The sequence below is a fragment of the Marmota marmota genome, unplaced genomic scaffold (genome assembly GCF_001458135.2).
Source record: "Marmota marmota marmota unplaced genomic scaffold, marMar, whole genome shotgun sequence".
NCBI lineage: Eukaryota > Metazoa > Chordata > Mammalia > Rodentia > Sciuridae > Marmota > Marmota marmota.
In genome coordinates, this window is record NW_026000174.1 from 2,410,569 (window position 1) to 2,428,006 (window position 17,438).

Genomic DNA, 17,438 nt, shown 5'->3' on the forward strand with positions numbered 1-17,438 from the left:
GAGTGTGGCAGATGTTAGTGGCCTACAGTGACAGTGTTCCCTTCTTTTTGCTATCAGAAACTCTCCCAGTTTTATTTGGAGGAGGAAAATGCCTAGCCTAGGTGATGGCTCATAAGTAGAATAAAATAGGGGCTGCTAAGCTTTTTCATAAAGGGCCACATAGTAAATATTTTAAATTTTTCAAGTCATTCAGTCTTTTTCACAACTTTACCCTGTATTGTGAGGACAGCCATAGATAAGCAAATAAATATGTGTGGCTATGTTGCAGTAAAGCTTTGTTTTAAAAACAGGCAGTAATCCAGATTTGGTTGTTCTTTGTATACATCTAGTCTAAGGCATTCTTGACAATCCTGTTCTCTACTTCTTTTCCTGCTTTGCAAGTAAGGTTATCCACATGAACCAATTGTGGCCAATAATATCTATGTAGAAGTCTGATAGTGGGGGATGGGAAAAGTTCCTGCTTTTTCTCATTTGCTGTCCCCATCCTTTTTTTAAAATCGGTTTAGCATTGTCCATGTAATATCTAGAGCTGATGTAGCCATCTTGCAATCATGAGATGATAGATGAAGACCAAATGCTAATATGCTAAAGGTAGTAATACACAAAGAGGCTACTACCTTGGTCTTCACTGAAAAGCTGAATCAATGTCAGCAGCACCTATTGGAGTACTAAACCCATAATTTTTAATCCACTGTGATCAGAGTTTCATCACTTTTCAGCCAGATCTATTCCTAAATAATTTCAACATATCACAAGATTATTGTGATAATAGATGAGATTAATTTACAAATCACATGGTATATAGCAGATGCTCAGTAAATGATGGTTCTCTTCACATTTCATTTCAAAGAAAATTGATAGCAACTCTTTGTAATCAGTATTAACATTTTTGCAAGCTCCTTTTAAAAAGAAGCTCCCCACTATGGAATATTTTTCAGGGTCATTTCTAATTTCACTCTGATTTTAAATTTCCAAGGCCTCAGAAATATAGGAAAGGGAAGGACTAGGAAGAATATCTGGTTTAGCAGGAGTGTGATTATGAAAAGCTTTCAGGTGATTGTTAGACAAATTGGAGGTACTCCCTCTTCCTAATAACTGTTAGTGAAAGTCTCCTGCAATTCCCTTGTAGGCTGCTGCCAAGAGTCCTCATTCTGGCCTGCGTCTGACTTCAGTGTGAAGATAGGAAGCATGTAGGGTACCTTGCATGGTTCATGGCTCATGGATACCCTCAGTATATACTATTCTATTTCCCTTTCTTCTCTTTCCTTGCTTGTACTCTCACAGTCTCAATTTATTAAACAATCAGACTCATTGGGGAAAAGAGTTCCATGAAGAAGACATTTTTGGCCTGAAAAAAAGGATGAGAGGCTGGAGAATGATTTGCCCAAAGATTGGGAACAACAAGGAACAAAAACATAGAATTGTTCAGAGTCAAGAAATTCATCCAGTTTTTCTCTCTGTGTTTCTCCTCTCTCAATAGTGGTATGTGCGTGCAAGCCTCATGTGAATGCCTGTAGCTCAGCTTACAGTCCCCATACAGAGACCTACAGTATTGAATAAATATGTGAAAGCATGGACCAATGGATGAATGAATAGATGGATGGGTCATTAGAAATAGGAATGGATAATATGAACAATGAATAGCAGTAATACAGCTTCTCTTGTCGAGGCCTCTGAGAATTTTTTAAAATTATCTTCTGCAACTACTCAAATCTACTGTTATACTGTGAAAAAAAAAGCAACCATAGACAATAGGTAAAGGAATGCACATGGACGTGTCCCCATAAAACCTAGTTATAAAATCAACCAGTGATCTGGATTTGGCCCATTTGTCACAGTTTGCTGGGAGTATGTCCACATCTGAGAGTGGCTCTTGGAACCGCAGTGATCATTTTTTCTACCAGTCTGAGGATGGACAGAGATAGGTACAGATAAAGAAGAAAACTTTTTCCTTAATAGGAACATCTCATCCTGGTAAACCTAGATGAGAGATAGGTACAGATAAAGAAGAAAACTTTTTCCTTAATAGGAACATCTCCTCCTGATAAACTTACATGAGAGATAGGTATAGATAAAGAAGAAAACTGGTTCCTCAATAGGAACAGATAAACCCTCACTCTGCATGTCTTATCTTCTGGGATATGAGATTTTCTCTTCACTTACATCTGAATTGGCTTTTCTCTTACTACCAACCCAAAACATCCTAGCTGCTGTGTTTCTTTAAGAGAAAATTCTATACCTTGTCTGTTTCTGGAACAGTAAATGTATTAAAGGCTGGTAGCAGTATATAAAGAAAGGAAAAAATATGTCTCCTTACTGCAGACCTCTCAGGGTAAGGATTCAATTTAATTTAGTAAACTTTAAAAGGAATCGCTATACTGTTAAACCCTCTGAACTATCAGTGACCTGTTACTGTACTGTTTAAAGAAGTTTGGAGATGATTGGGATAAAGTTTGTTTCCTTATTTAGTGGACTAACCCCACTAAATTAGTCATCTATACTGTCTTTTGTTTGTCTCTTATGTTTCATGTGTGCAAATTTTATCTCCAAAAATTTATATATCCAGTCACTATAGTCTCTTGTTATAGATCTCACACAACTGGAGACTTAGGTACTGCATGTACATGCTTAATTGAATTTTTAAAGGAGTATTTTCATGAACATGTATGGAAATGTTCTATATATGTTCATAATATATATATATANGAGGGGTGAGTGTGTGTCTCTCTGTTAGTGTGTGTGTGTGTGTGTGTGTGTGTGTGTGTGTGAGAGAGAGAGAGAGAGAGAGAGAGAGAGACTAACTGACTGACTGACTCTGACTGGGAAATGTTTTTTAAATGCAACTAGTGTTTGAACCCTTGATTTATTCTTTCTGTAAGGGAAATATTTTCCTGCACCAAAACCTATGAACTTGTTCCACAGGCACAATCTGCAGGCATTATCCCACAACACACAGCTTTTCTATGCTTTTACTGAAATAGGCAACACATTTAGTATGTTTGAATATCAGAGACTGGCCTCTTTCCTTGGGGAAGTTTTTAAACACAGTTGTGAAAAATACACAAGAGTGGTAGAGAAGTAGATAAAACTAGATTATGACAAAAAGGAAAAAAGAAAGAGAGAGAGAAAAAGATTAGACTAGTTTAGACTTACCTTAATTATAGCCTATATGCAATGAAATGTGGTAATTTGATACTAGTTCATTTAAGGGTATAATCCCCTTTTTTGCACTAGTAAATAGCCCCAAATTGCCTTTCATATGAATTATGTTTCAAGAAATGTGTAATTCTATCACACAGATTGCTTACACAAAAGGGGGTAGAATTTTTAAAAAGGCTTAAAAATGGGGGTATTTTTCCTTTTTAAATGGAGATTCCTAGAGACTCTTACGTACCTCTTTTAACAAATTACAAATATATTTTCCTGGCTATTAATTTAATTACATATAAAAATATGTAATTACTATAGAAAGAACAAAGAAAAAACTAAAATTGGTGCATACGCTCAGAATCCAAAGATAATCATTGAAAAAGTTCTGGGGCAGTTTCTCTTTCTCTCTCTCTCTCTCTCTCTCTCTCTCTCTCTCTCTCTCTTTCTCTCCCCCTGGCCCCTTTCTCTCCCTCTCTTCTCCCCTGTTTTTTTTTAAATAGATCTATTTTAAGATCTATGGCTAAGATCATATTATACATCATAAACAATTCCCTAGATCATTAAGAATGTTTCATCAAACTTTTCTTATTATCTTATATTTTAATTACTTTTTGGTACAACTATATCCTCCTCTATTTTAGTTTAGAAGATAAACTCATCAAGTAGAAATTATTCACAATATTATTATTTTAGTATTATTATTTCCATTTTACCTACTCTTTATAGAGCTGAGACTGTTTGTATTTTATTATACAATAAATATATCTCAATTTGACCATGAAACCCTTGTGTCAGAGAAAGCACCTTGGTAATGGCTCTTGAAATGTGGACCCAGGCCTACCAGCAGCAGCAACATCTTCTCTTAAGAATTTATTAGAAATGAAAATTCTCAAGTTTCTACTGAATCAGAAACCAGGGAGAGAGCAGGGGAACAGTGTGTGTGTGTGTGTGTGTGTGTGTGTGTGTGTGTGTGTGAGTGTGTGTGTGTTTTCACAAGCCCTCCAAGCAATTATGAAGCATACTAAAGTTTAAGAACCACTGTCTTCTTGGATAAATATAGATCAACCTTTGCAAAATTGCTTTTCTCAGCAGTCTATATTTTCTAGAAGGTTATAGACACAAACTATTGTTCCCTGTATTTGCTCAAGGACAGAATAGAGATATTAGCTACCTTTCAAGATAAGGATTAAATACATGAATTAAAGTGTTTTGTAAACTATTAAGTGGTGAAGTGGTATAAAGATATTAGTTATTGTTATGGTGACCCTGAGTTGAAGCTGAAAGATTTATATTACTAAGCTCTAGGGAAAACCAATTGGAATGTGGACACAGATGGTTCTTAACTTTCATATATTCAACTTTTATACAACCCAATTTTCACACATCACACATGCCACCCCTAGAATGCCTTTCCCACACCAAATCTGGAATTTCATACACTTGCAGTTTAATGAGCAATTTGAGGTATCCCACGGCTGCACCACCTGCCACCCCACAGCTCTGCTTTGGCAGGATCACATCTTTTTCTGTTCTGCAATTCTTGTGCATATTTTATTGCATCTTGCCATTTTTGTTTACAAAGAATACAAGAGAAAAGCTGTACTCAGCCATATTTAGCTTCTATTGCATTTGGGGGGGGGGGGTAATCAGGCTATTATTGTTCCTATTTTTGTTTTATGGATGCAGTGGCCTCTCAAATACCTTCTAGTTCACAAACTAGTAGTTCTTTCAAGTTCTTCCATTTCCTGAATTACCTCTGCTTCTTCTAGTTGTTTTTTTCTTCTTTTTCCTTCTCAGTTTTGATGCCTGGTAATCCTAGTTGTCTGTTTCTGTTTTTATGATTTTATATAACTGGCATGAGTTCCCTCTGCAGCTGCTCAGGCTTGATTCTTCAACCAATCTCTCCCCTAAAAGAAAGAGTGGCTGTGGTCTACATATAAGTGGATAAGGACTTGCTCAAGAGACATCATTTTAGAAAGGTTTGGGCAAACAGGCAAGATGAAGATCCCTGTCCCTCCCACCTTCCCTTCATCCCCTCATTGCCAGGATAAATAGGACTCAGAAGATTTCAATGAATGTTTTTTTTTTTTCATAAGCAAAAATAACACACTTTTTACTCCTTCTCAGTCCATTTTGGAAGTTTCTATATATTTCCCTCAACCCTCTACCTCCATACATCACCTCCCAAATAGGATGTTCATATTACTTGAAGGGATATTTTCCTAAGGTTTTAAGACTGCTGCTCTAGCTGGCTATGCAGCAGTGATGATGATGGAGGTTAGGGACATAACTGACTTTGCTGTTTTGAATGCAGGTCTGCAATGAATTATCCTAATGCTTGTCTAAGGGACCTCTTCTGCTTTGGACTTGCACTCTGAGCTGGGAGTTTCTTTGAATCTTCTTTATCTTTATTTCAGATCCAATCTACTTTCCATATACTACTCTCAAAGCAGTTCTTCAAGTATAGTTCCAGAACCAGTAGCATCAGCAACAGCTTGGATCTTGTTAGAAATGCAAATTGTTTGTCCAAATTACTGCTGATGAATATTTGGTTATTTCTAGAGTTTTGACTACTAGAAGTAAAGCTGATGGGAACATTTTTATAAAGGTATTTGATGGATTATCTTTTCATTTCTAAGGGCAAATATCTAGAAATAGAATTGCAAGAGAGATTCAATTGTATCCAATCAAAAAAGTCTTCATAATTATGATCCAATATGGCAGAGTGCTATGGATTTATTCTTTTCTTCTTTCCTTTTCTTTCTTTTTTTTCCCCCTGTGCTGGGGATCAAACCCAGATTCTCAAGCATGCTGAGTACACACTCTACCACTGAACTATACACCCAGTCCTGGATTTATTCTTTTATGGTAACAAGATAAAATACAGTCTTTCTAAAATATTGTGTTTGAGATACACTTATACTAAAAGATTACTCATTGTTGATCTAAAGTCCAAAGTTAATTGCATGTGTCCTCTATTTTTTTTTTTTTTTTTTGGCGGGAGGAGCTAGAGCTGTCAACCCCAGTTCCTTTTTTTGAGTGCATACATTAATTAAAAGGCTTTAGTGGATAGGTGAAGCAAGGCTGACTTGTGGATCATTCCACCATCCTGATAAAAAAAATTAGATGAAAGGCTGATAAACCACTTCAGCTAGAATCATAATCTACTGATTCTGCTCGTTCCACTGCAAAGTCCCTGCCTATGTCAGTAAAAATTCACCATCAGAAAGTCCTTCTTCCTAACATTAAATCAGTATTTTGTGTCTACAAAATGTTGTTTCAAGAGCCAAGTTTGAGTAGAATATTACTTATTCTTGTTTCTATTTTTAATCATATATATATATATATATGAATTTTTAAATTTTTTTGCTCTTGGGAATAAAATTCCTCATATAACAGGTTAAGCTATTGCTTGACTTTTATATATTATACTTTTCATATAAATTTTCAGGAACTCATTAAACACAAAACCAGGACTGCTTCCAAAAAGATGTAATGAATAGAAAAATATTTAGAAGTAGCCATTAAGCCCTTGGGCTAAAAAAACAAATATCTATGTATTTGATTAGCTTTCTAGCAAGCTTATACCAATCTTGTTAGCTGCCGTCATATTTACTGCATAATCTGTCCCAATGTAATTAGTTTTCTCTTAACAGTTATACATGTTACAAGATATATTCTGCCTAGGAGTATTTCAGACTTCCATTTCTTTATTCTGTAATTTTAAAAATGTGGGCTCCAATCCCACTGTTTGGGTACAATCTCTGTGGTGAGTTGGTAGAAGGACACCACCCTGGCTTTGAGGCTTCTGGCAGAACATTATTCTGGTGGGGCTGTGGTTGCTCCTGAGTGATTGCTGAGGAATTGTGTCCAAGGCCTACCCTGAGTTTGGGTTTTGCCTATGCATTAAACACTGTTAGTGGTTTTATTCCCTCTATTGTTCCCATTTGAATATAACAAAACTTTTGTGAAACAGGATTTCCGGAGGTGTTGGGGAAAGATCTAGGTTTAGTAAAGCCCAGGTTGCTTTGCAAGGATTGCATTCATTTCTGTTCCATTAGGCCATTGGCAAGAGAATTTCTACATTTTAGACAGTTTTCCACATCTGGTAAAACATTAATGGTAATAATAATCATCAGCATTTACCATGCATCAGGCTAAGTACTCATCTAAGTATTTAATATGTGTTTCTTGCTTGATATGAGTCATAATCATACCGTCTAATTTATCAAATCCCATCTATCAGGTAGGTGCTTTACACACATTATTCAGTCTTCAGAACTTTTTGGAAAAAGTGTTTAGATACCAGGAAATTGAGGCACTGACAAGTTAAGAAATAATGCTCAAGAATATAAAGGTAGTAAGTAATATTTGAAGAACTTAAACCCGGATTTACAAGTTTTTTTCATGTAACACAGTTGAATCAATTTTCATATAAAAAAAACACTTGGTTATTCTTCATTTTACTTTCTGTGAGAAGTAAAGAAAATACTGTATTTCAATTTAAAGGTTAAGGAAAATGAGATCCCAAGAAGTGAAATGGCTTGTCTAACTTTACATATTAATGGCAGCGCTACTCTGGAGTCCCCACTTTCTATTAATGAAATACCTATTCTGTCTTTCATACTAGAGGAAGTCATGTTAAGAGAACATAGGTTTAAATCCTTCAGCTCAAAGCAAATCTTCCTTGAATTCTTAGTTTCCCACATCAGTTGTTGTTTATACCTGGCCTAATTATGGCAAGGAAAGAGGCAGTTATTAAATTTTGAAGAACCCAGAAATCCTCAATGGGTGCCAGCATTCAGATAGCAGATATCTTCAAAAACACTGTTCTCAACCATACTTCTAACCATACTTCTAAACCATACTTCCCAGTAAAAGCAATCCTTTGCAGAAATTCCCAAAGTAAGCCTAGGCCTGGATCCCAGGCCACAGGTTCTAGTGGGCAGCATCACTCACAACCCATGGAAAGTTGGATGAGCTGCTTAAGATCCCTGTCTGGCAATACAGGCTTCTCTGGGTACCAGGTGACCTTCATGTTTACATGGCTGTTATTTTCTTTTAACCTTCCTCTCTACTTCACTAGTTCCCTGCACAAATGCCACTCTTTGCCAACAAGATACATTGATTCAAATGATCTGATAAATTTGTTAGTTTTTTTTTTTTCTTGACAAATCAATCTCGTGTCACTTAAGGTCTCTACAGACTTTCTTTCAATTACTTGACGGTCCTATCCATTTACAATCAAAGTTCTTAAAACCCAGATTAGGTTGAGCCCAGATTCTAATTTCAAATCTCTGTTGGCTCACACTTGGGATGTGTTCTGTCTTCCATCTCCAGCTGGCCCACTATCGTGCCCTTTCCTCTGGAATGGAGACTTCCTCACATTCATCTCCACATTCCTCACACTTAGACTAGTGGAATTTATAGCTTGCTAACTCAGCCTTGCCCCAGAGAGCAAGCAAAAGGGAACTGAGAGCAGGATCTGTCTACAGGATGATGAATAGGCAAAGCTTCAGCTTTTGACCTTTTCTTCCAATTTTTCCTTTTTGCCCTCCATTCCCATTTTAAAGACTTGCCTTCTAGAGGTCTCTGTTTAACTATCTCAGCATACAGAACTTGATTACTGCCTGCCTGTAGTTCATAAAAAAAAAAGACCCAAAGGAAGCTTTTGAAATCAAATTATTTCCCTGTTCTACACTGCTCTCCAAGTTCAATAGGAAGGATATTTTCAAAAGCCGCATTCACTTTCAGATCACTAAGGTGGCTTTAAGTAAATCAATGCCTATACAATGACCTGGAAATTGGGTAAATTTCAACTCCACTGCACTAAATGGTAGGAGTTTACGTGATTTTTAAGAGTCTTAGAAAGAAAAACGAAGATAGGGCCCTACCAAGTCAATTTTCCTGTTTTACTGAAAGCAGAGGAAGCCTTAACTCATTTACTCACTCATTCAACAGAAATTTGTTGAGCCCTTGCTCTGGGCCACATGTGAGTTAGGTGCCAATGGTATAGCAGATGAACACAAAATAACAAAATTCCCTGCCACAGAGCCCTAGAGCTTGAGGAAGGAATTCAAGCCTCAGTTTATGGTGGCTTAATCTTTCCTAATCCCACCAGCTGAGGCAAGAAAAGTAATGCCTCTTCTCTCATTTAGTCTATGCCCTCTTCCCCCCATAGTAATGTGGTAGAAACAGAGACAACAGACTAGGTGCAAATACTCCTTCCCTTCTAGTGTTCATCAGTTCTTAACACTCTAGTCATCTCAGTTTCCTCATTCGTAAACTAACAGGTGATATTTAATATCTATTTTGTGGAATTGCTGAGATGATTAATAATAATGTAGGCACAGTGCCTGCCACAAAATTGACTGATAAATAATGATAGCTAGTTTAACAAGAAATGGAAATACAGCAGTTGTCCAACAAATAGTTAGTATTAATATGGCAGTTCTTCAATCCAAAACTCAAATGTATCAAGATGATGTATCAAGATGAGTGGGGGTTAATGGATATGAAGGGTTATTTTCCCTGCTTCTTTCTCATCCTCTATTATGTGAGCCCTGTTTGTGTGAGCCTTCCTAGTCTATCTTAAGGAGCATGGGGTGTGTCTATTCGGGCTGGCCAGGTTCTACCTGCTGAAGTTTCCTGTGCAGCTAGGGGTCAAGCAGTTGGCAGAGTCAAGCCAGCCAGCTGCTGTGAAGTGATACTTTTGAAGGAAATCCTGGATGGGTCCGGCAAGGGAGCTGCAAACTGCAGCTGGGATTAACCCAGGCTGTTTATCAGCAGCCTCAGCTGCTTGTCCACTCTCTTCTGGGCAGCTGGGTGAGAACTCCAGGACTGCCACTCCCCACTCCCCAGAATGGCCAAGGGGAACAGTAGGGATTCCTAATGAGTACATGCCCTCTTTCCCAGAAAAGGAATTAAGTGTGCTGTGACAGAGTTTACTCTTCCATCCATTCTTTCTTGGAGACTGAAAGAAAATGATAAATAGTCCTTTCCTCACCCTCTTCAAAATCCTTTTAACTTTGTTCTTCCATCAAATGTGGTATCTGAACAAACGATCTACTGGCATTAAACATATCTATGTTCCTGGCAAAATGAGGATAATAAAGCCAACCTCAGGGTTGTCAGATGTGAAAGCACTTACTAAATTGCCTGGCATATGTTAGGTGCACGATACCTGCTAACTTCCCCTCTTCTTAGTAACTATGTACAGTAGTATTGCAAAGTGTGAAGAAAGTAAGCCCTTCATTCTTTATCAGAACTCTATTACAGATAATGTAACCTAACTCAGACTGGATTGGAAAAACAAAAGGAAAAACCCTGAACAACAACAACAAAGAGGAATGCACTAGCTTGTGGAACTAATAGGCAACGCTAGATCTAGAGGGTCACATGAAGTTTTCAGGACTTGGGTTCCCTCGCTCTGTCTCTTAGCTGACTCTGCTTGGCACTGATTCTTTCTGTTGCTGGCCTCATTCTGTTTTGCCACAGACAGGATCTTTCCATTTGGGAAGGAAGGTGCCAATGGGAATCATGGTTCAGAAGGAAGAAGCACACACTATTCACGTATTAAAACTCATGGCAGGACTTTGGTCATTTGTGGATCACATGTCCATCCCTGAAATCAGAAGTCAATACACTATGACCCACAGACCCAATCCAGCCTGCTGCCACTGTCGTCATCGTCGTCTTCTTCTTCTTCTTTTGACTGTAAAGAAAAAAAATTGTCATTTTTAAAATGATGAATATTTTGTAATACTTAAAAATTATATGAAATCAAGTTTCAGTTTTATTGGAACACAATATACTCATTTGTTGATTTATTGTCTATGACTTCTTTCCCAGTAAAACAGAATAGACAAGTAGTGGTAACAGAGACCATGTAGTCCACAAAGCCTAAAATATTTGCTATCTGCTCTTTATAGAAAAATTTTGTTGACCTTGCCCTAGACAAACCATGGTAAAAAGATAGGACACTACAATTGACCAGATCTAAGTTATGCACCACCCCTGTAGCTGGGAGATGTCTAGGTAAAGAAGAATAAGAATGCTTTATACTTGCTGGGCACTTTCTATGTATCAGTCACTGCTGTAAGCACTGCATTTGTATTAGCTTATTTAATCTTTAAAAGAACCTAAGGGACAAGGACTGTTATCATTCCCATTCAATAACTGAAGAAACTAAGGTACAGAAAGGTTATGAAATTGGCCAAAAGTTATGTAACTAACAAGTGGTATAGCTGAGATTTGAAACAGATCATCTGGTTCCAGAATTGATTTTTGACCCCTGTGGAGTCTGTGATGGCAAAATGAGATGGGATGAAGGGTGGAGTATAGGATGTTTTCCCTGGGTAAAGCAGAGTACTGGGGAAAAGAAACACAACAGTCTCAGATCAATATGGGTTTGAAAATCTTTTACTTAACTTCTTAGAACTGTACATTTTTCATCCAAATGTGAAGTAGATAAGACCTACCCTTTGGGGTAGTTGTAACTCTGTTGGCTAACATTCACTGAGCACTTATTCAAGTAATACTAAGTACTTTACGTATGTTGTCTCACTGAGGAAACAAATATTAGAAAGGTTACATAGGTTTTCCAAAGTCACATGGTCAGACAGCATGATGTTTCTGATGAAAAGTCAAGTCTGTCTGACCAAGTCTGCCTGACCTGAGTGTATGGGCACAGACTGTAACATAGCACTGCCTCCCATACCAGAAGATGAAGGGAGATACTATATCAAGTAGACCTAGCAGAGGTCCTTTCACTTTATAGGCACTCAGATAGGATTAGTTTTCTTTCCTGGCTTTTCTCATTCACATTTTAGAGGTTATATATGAATAAAGAATCCTTGTGTACTCTAGAAGAGTCTCACTGCCTCTCTATCTTTTATGAAAAAATTAAAGCAAGCAAACAAATTCCTTTTAATCAGTCCTGGGTCAAAAAAAAAAAAAAAAAGAAAAGAAAAACAGAGCAAAAATAGCAAAGGCTCAGAAAAGGACAGTGATCATTTTCAGCACACATGGAAGAAGAGCATGCCATGTAAAAAGAAATTCCAAGCCTCCGGATCATTTCATTTGGAAAGGAAAGCTCACGGAGGCATGATGTTTACAGTATAATAGGCTGATGTCAGGTATAGGAAAGTCTAATTAGGTCCTGGTATTTACTTTCCCCCAAAAATATGAGAACCAGACTGTTTAACGCATTGTATAATAGCCGTGTCACCTTCCACTTTGGAACACTATCAAAGTGAGTTTACCCTCCCTTCCTACTGATGGTGGTGCCAAGCCACACCTCCAGTCTCAATCAGTACACAAGACACTACACTCTACACGTACTCTTCAGGATCTGGAGATTTCTAGCTACAAGGTGTTCTGGGGCAGAGCATTTTGGCCCCTTAGGTGTAGATGAAACTGAAGACTAATGAGGTGAAATGATTTGTCCAAATATGCATGATGAGCTCTAGCACATCTGCATTTAGCTTTTGCCTTGGGGTCATAAGGACTAGGTTGGGGTCCTGGCTAGCTTAAATGAGAGTCAGTATCCCCATTTTTAACATGGTTGGAAGGTCAAATCCTGATTACAGAAATGCTTAGCAAATGGTAAATTATTGTTGCCCAATTCTCAGCTCAGTGCCTTTTCTTCTAAATCATCCTGCTGCTTAGAACAGTCTGTCATAGGAAAAGAGTGCAATACCGCACTGCTGGGAAAAAAAAAACTGAAAGATGTAGCACCCCTCCTCCTTTACTTCCCTTCATCAACAATAAAACACAAACTTCAAAAGAAGCAAACTTGAAAATGGTGAATGCTGGACTCGGAGACCTTTCCCCGGGGTGGAACCCTGTGGTCAGATATTGGCGAGGGCAATCCTTGAACGACTTGGTTGACATCCAAGTCTGTTTTCAGTGGGGAATAAAGTTCATGTTTTGGAGGCAGTATCCTTGACTTTTTTATCCTGTTATTCAAATATTTCCTAATAATCCTCGGCATTTATACACTCAACAGACCTGAAGGAAAAGGATGCAGGGCTCCAGTTTTTTTTCTCCTTCCTTTTGCTAATGAATAGATGTTTTCTTTCTGAATTCACTGGCCCTATCACCCTATTTTTTTTCACACTCAAAGAATCCTATGAGATAAAAGTACAGTTGCAAATTTGACTATGGTAAACTGTAAGCTACCAAGTTTTGGGTTGAATCTTCAATATGAAAAACCTAAATAAAAAGATTGAAGTAACAGCATATACATACATACGGCATAAATTAGTTAGAATAAGGAATAAGTATGGGTGTTTCTGGTGCCACCTATTGGTCATACTATAAGACTGAACTGTAACAAAGATGTATTTCAGTAGGTTGGCAGAATACTTACATAGGATGCTAGGGCTTGCTTGAACATCATCTTTAGTCAGAACTACTTGGAATTACAGGTCAATTTTGCTATGTGATTTCTGTCTTGGTTTACTCACTAACTAAATGCATAAAAAGGAATAAATAGTGAGATATAATCTCTTCAAGATTATGAACTTCTAGATTAATAAACCAATATTTAGATTCAAATAACTTTTTTGTCTCATGATTTAGAACTGCTGTTTTTGTCCTAAGGATGCCAGTGCACAGAGGCAGCTACTCCCAACTGCTGGGACAGTTGGTGAATACAACTCACAGTTATCCCCTTCTTTGGAGAATTGCCCTTGGCCAAGAAGAAGGTACCTTGAGCAAAGAGGAGCTACCCTATGTCACGTGCGTGACCTCTGCAGACAGTGACCGATGACCAACCAGTGGTCATGGGGATAACAAACATCAGCCCTCCTTACCTCAATGTGGGACTAACTCTGTGGTGCAATTTGTGCTTATCACTCCCCATGGGATCAGGCTGAAGTTAGACATTAGCCGAGGTCTTCTATTATATCTCTCTTCCCTTCTTGAAAACATTTAGTTTTTCACTTTACCACAAATCCCTATCTCAGGCTCTTCTAAGGGACCTGACCTAAGACAAGAACTGGAAATTATTATATGCATTATTCCATGGAAAAATGTACCTTTGCAATTATCCCATGGTAAAAGAGTATCTCACGAGAGCAAAATATCCCTTTGAATTTTGTGAATGTGGTTTCTCCAGCATGCTCAGAGGTGAACCCTGAACAAGGCAGCTCTTCTCCTTAGGTGGCAAAGCCTGGGCTGAGGGACAGGAGCTGTGATACTACACTGTGGGATGATACTATGAAACATATCCTTGAAATGGCACTTTGCCTGAGTTTTCTGAGAAATTCATCTAGTTTCAAAATAGTATATCCGTGCTGACATAAGAGCTAGTGCTCCCAAGGGCAATGAAAAATAACCTGGAATTGGAAGACTTGAGGCTTTATGCATTGCTACATCTGCTGAAGGAACCAGGCCTTTTGGTTTGTGCTAAAGGAGAACCTTGGGGAAAGAAAATATCTGCCAGAGACAACTTTGGAAATCTCAAAAGAATGTTGGTTGATCCATGAATCCCAAAGAACCCCAAATAGAATAGATATAAATAGATCTTCACCAAGACATTATAATCAAATTCTCAAAAGTCAAAAATGAAGAATTTTAAAAGCAGCAAGTCTCTTCAATAAATGGTCTTGGAAAAACTAGATATCCACAGGGAACGAAATTGGACCCTTACCTCCCACCACATACAAAACCCAAATCATAATGGTATAAAGACTTAAATATGAGACCTGAAACTATAGAACTACTAGGGAAAAGCTTCTTGACATTGATCTGAGCAATGAATTTTTGGATATGACCCCAAAAACACAAGCAACAAAAGCAAAAACAGACAAAAGAGACTGCTTCAAAATAAGAAGCTTCTGTATAGCAAAGAAAACAATCAACCCAATTCTCAACAGAATGTGAGAAAATATTTGTAAATTATAAATCTGATAAGGGGTTATTATAAAAAATTTATAAGGAACTCACACAACTTAAAATTATGAAAACCTGGTTTTAAAAATTGACATAGAACCTAATAGATATTTTTCAAAAGAAGATATACAAATGATGAACAGGTATATGAAAAAGTGCTCAACATCATTAATGATCAAGGAAATGAAAATCAAAACAACAACCAAATATTACCTCAGACCTGTTAAAATAGTTATCATTAAAAAGACAAAATATAACAAATGTTGGCAAGGATGTGCAGAAAAGGGAACCCTTGTACACCATTGATGGGGATTGTGGAAAATAGTCAGTTATGGAAAGCAGTATAACATTCTTTGAAAAATTAAAAATAGAACTACCATGTGACCCAGCAATCCCACTACACAATATATAATCAAAGGAAATGAAATCAGTATGCTGAAGAGATATCTATAGTCCCATGTTCATTGCAGCAGTGTACACAATAGCTAAGGTACTAAATCAAACTAAGTGTTCATTGATGACTAACGGATAAAGAAAATGTCACACACATGTGCAAAGAGAGAAAGAGAAGCAGGGAGAAAATGGAATATTATTCTGTTTTATATAAAAATGTAATCCTGTCATTTGTGACAATATGTATGAACCTGGAGGATATTCTGCTAAGTAAAAGAATACAGGCACATAAAGGCAAACACTATACAATCTCACTTATATTTGGAATAAAAAATAAGTTGATCTCATAGAGTAAGATGATGGTTGCCAAGGAGGTAAGAGGTAGGGAAATCAGGAGATGCTATTCAAAGGGTAAAACTTTGTTATGTCGGATGAATAAAGTATGGAGATCTGATATATAGCATGGTGACCACAGCAAATACCATAGTTTACACTGAGAGATTTTTGATCTTAAATGTTTTCACCACATACATAAAAAAGATAACTGTGATATAATAGGTATGTTAATTGACTTGACTGTGGCATTCATTTAACAGAATATACATGTATCAAAACATCAAATTGTAAACTACAAATATATACAATTTTGTTACTTATATAAAGCTGGTGTCGGGTAGGGGAGAAAGCTAACGGTATTTTCCAAGCCCAGTGGTAAGAACTCTCCAGTATTTAAAAACAAAATTAAGTAAATAAACTTAAATAAATCTCTTCAATTCTCACAAAACTCCTAGGATGATAAAATTTTTTTTGCCTTTGTTTTTATTGGAGAGAATTACTATTGTGTAGCTTTATTCTAAGGACCAAACAGAATTCCTCATTTCCTGGTGGAAGATATTGTGCATCTTTCAATACCCTTTCCTGGGGGTTCGATGTGTTCTTTGTGTTGTAAGTGCCAAGACTTCAGCGTGATGTAGTAAGTACTGAACTGCAAAGTCAAAAGGCCTAGGTTCTAGCATACCCATGTCTAACTAGCAGTATTTGTGTGGACAGTTAATGTTTCCTTTTCCTCTGTATCCTCATTTAATCTGCAAAATGAGGTGATGACCTTGGCTCCTTGATCTCTAAGGTGTTTTGCAGTTTCAACATTCTTTGAGCCTCTACCACTTTGGCCTCGGGTAGATGCGGAAATTTAGACCTTATTAGCTTGCTCCTCTGGGGAAGGCTTCAAAGAGTCACAGAGGTAGAAATGAGAGTCATTCGACACAATGCTTTTTCTGAAAAACAATGTTTTGATAAGGAGAAAGGAGAAATGCCATGGCAGACATAAAGTGATTGGTCACTTTGCAGGGTGGGCAGGCCAGGCATTGCCTGTTCACTCTTATGAGTGAGTGATAACGTGTGGGAGTATTATAAGAACAGGAAAGGGTCTGTTTATACAGAGTAATCTATGACCTAACTTCCCATATGCAGTCTGAAGCCTTGGGTCTACCTGATGGATCTTCGCTGTTTACCTAACCTGATTTTCACAGCAATCCTGGTTTCTGGAGAAAGGAAGTGTAGAGAAGACAGATGTGGTGGAAAGAGTCCTAGAGGAAGGGTAAGGACTACCAAGTTCTAAACCTGTCTTTGATGAGTCATTCCCTCTCAATTCAGTCTCATCTTCTTTATTTGTTAAACAAGATTCTGTAGCAGATGATCTGAAAATTTCTTTCTAGGTCTGTAGTAGTCTATCAGATGTGATCAGCTGTTACTGTTTCTTTGCATGAAAACTGCTTTCTTAAAAGGCATCTTTCTTCTTGTTTTAGAACACAACAGCATAGAATAGAAATGGAACTATTGGTTTGCATTTTTTAAAATTTATTTTGGTACTGGGGATTGAACCCAGGGGCTCTTTACCACTGAGCTATATCTCCATCTCCAGATCTCCAGTCATACATAAATGTGTGTGTGTGTGTGTGTGTGTGTGTGTGAGAGAGAGAGAGAGAGAGAGAGAGAGA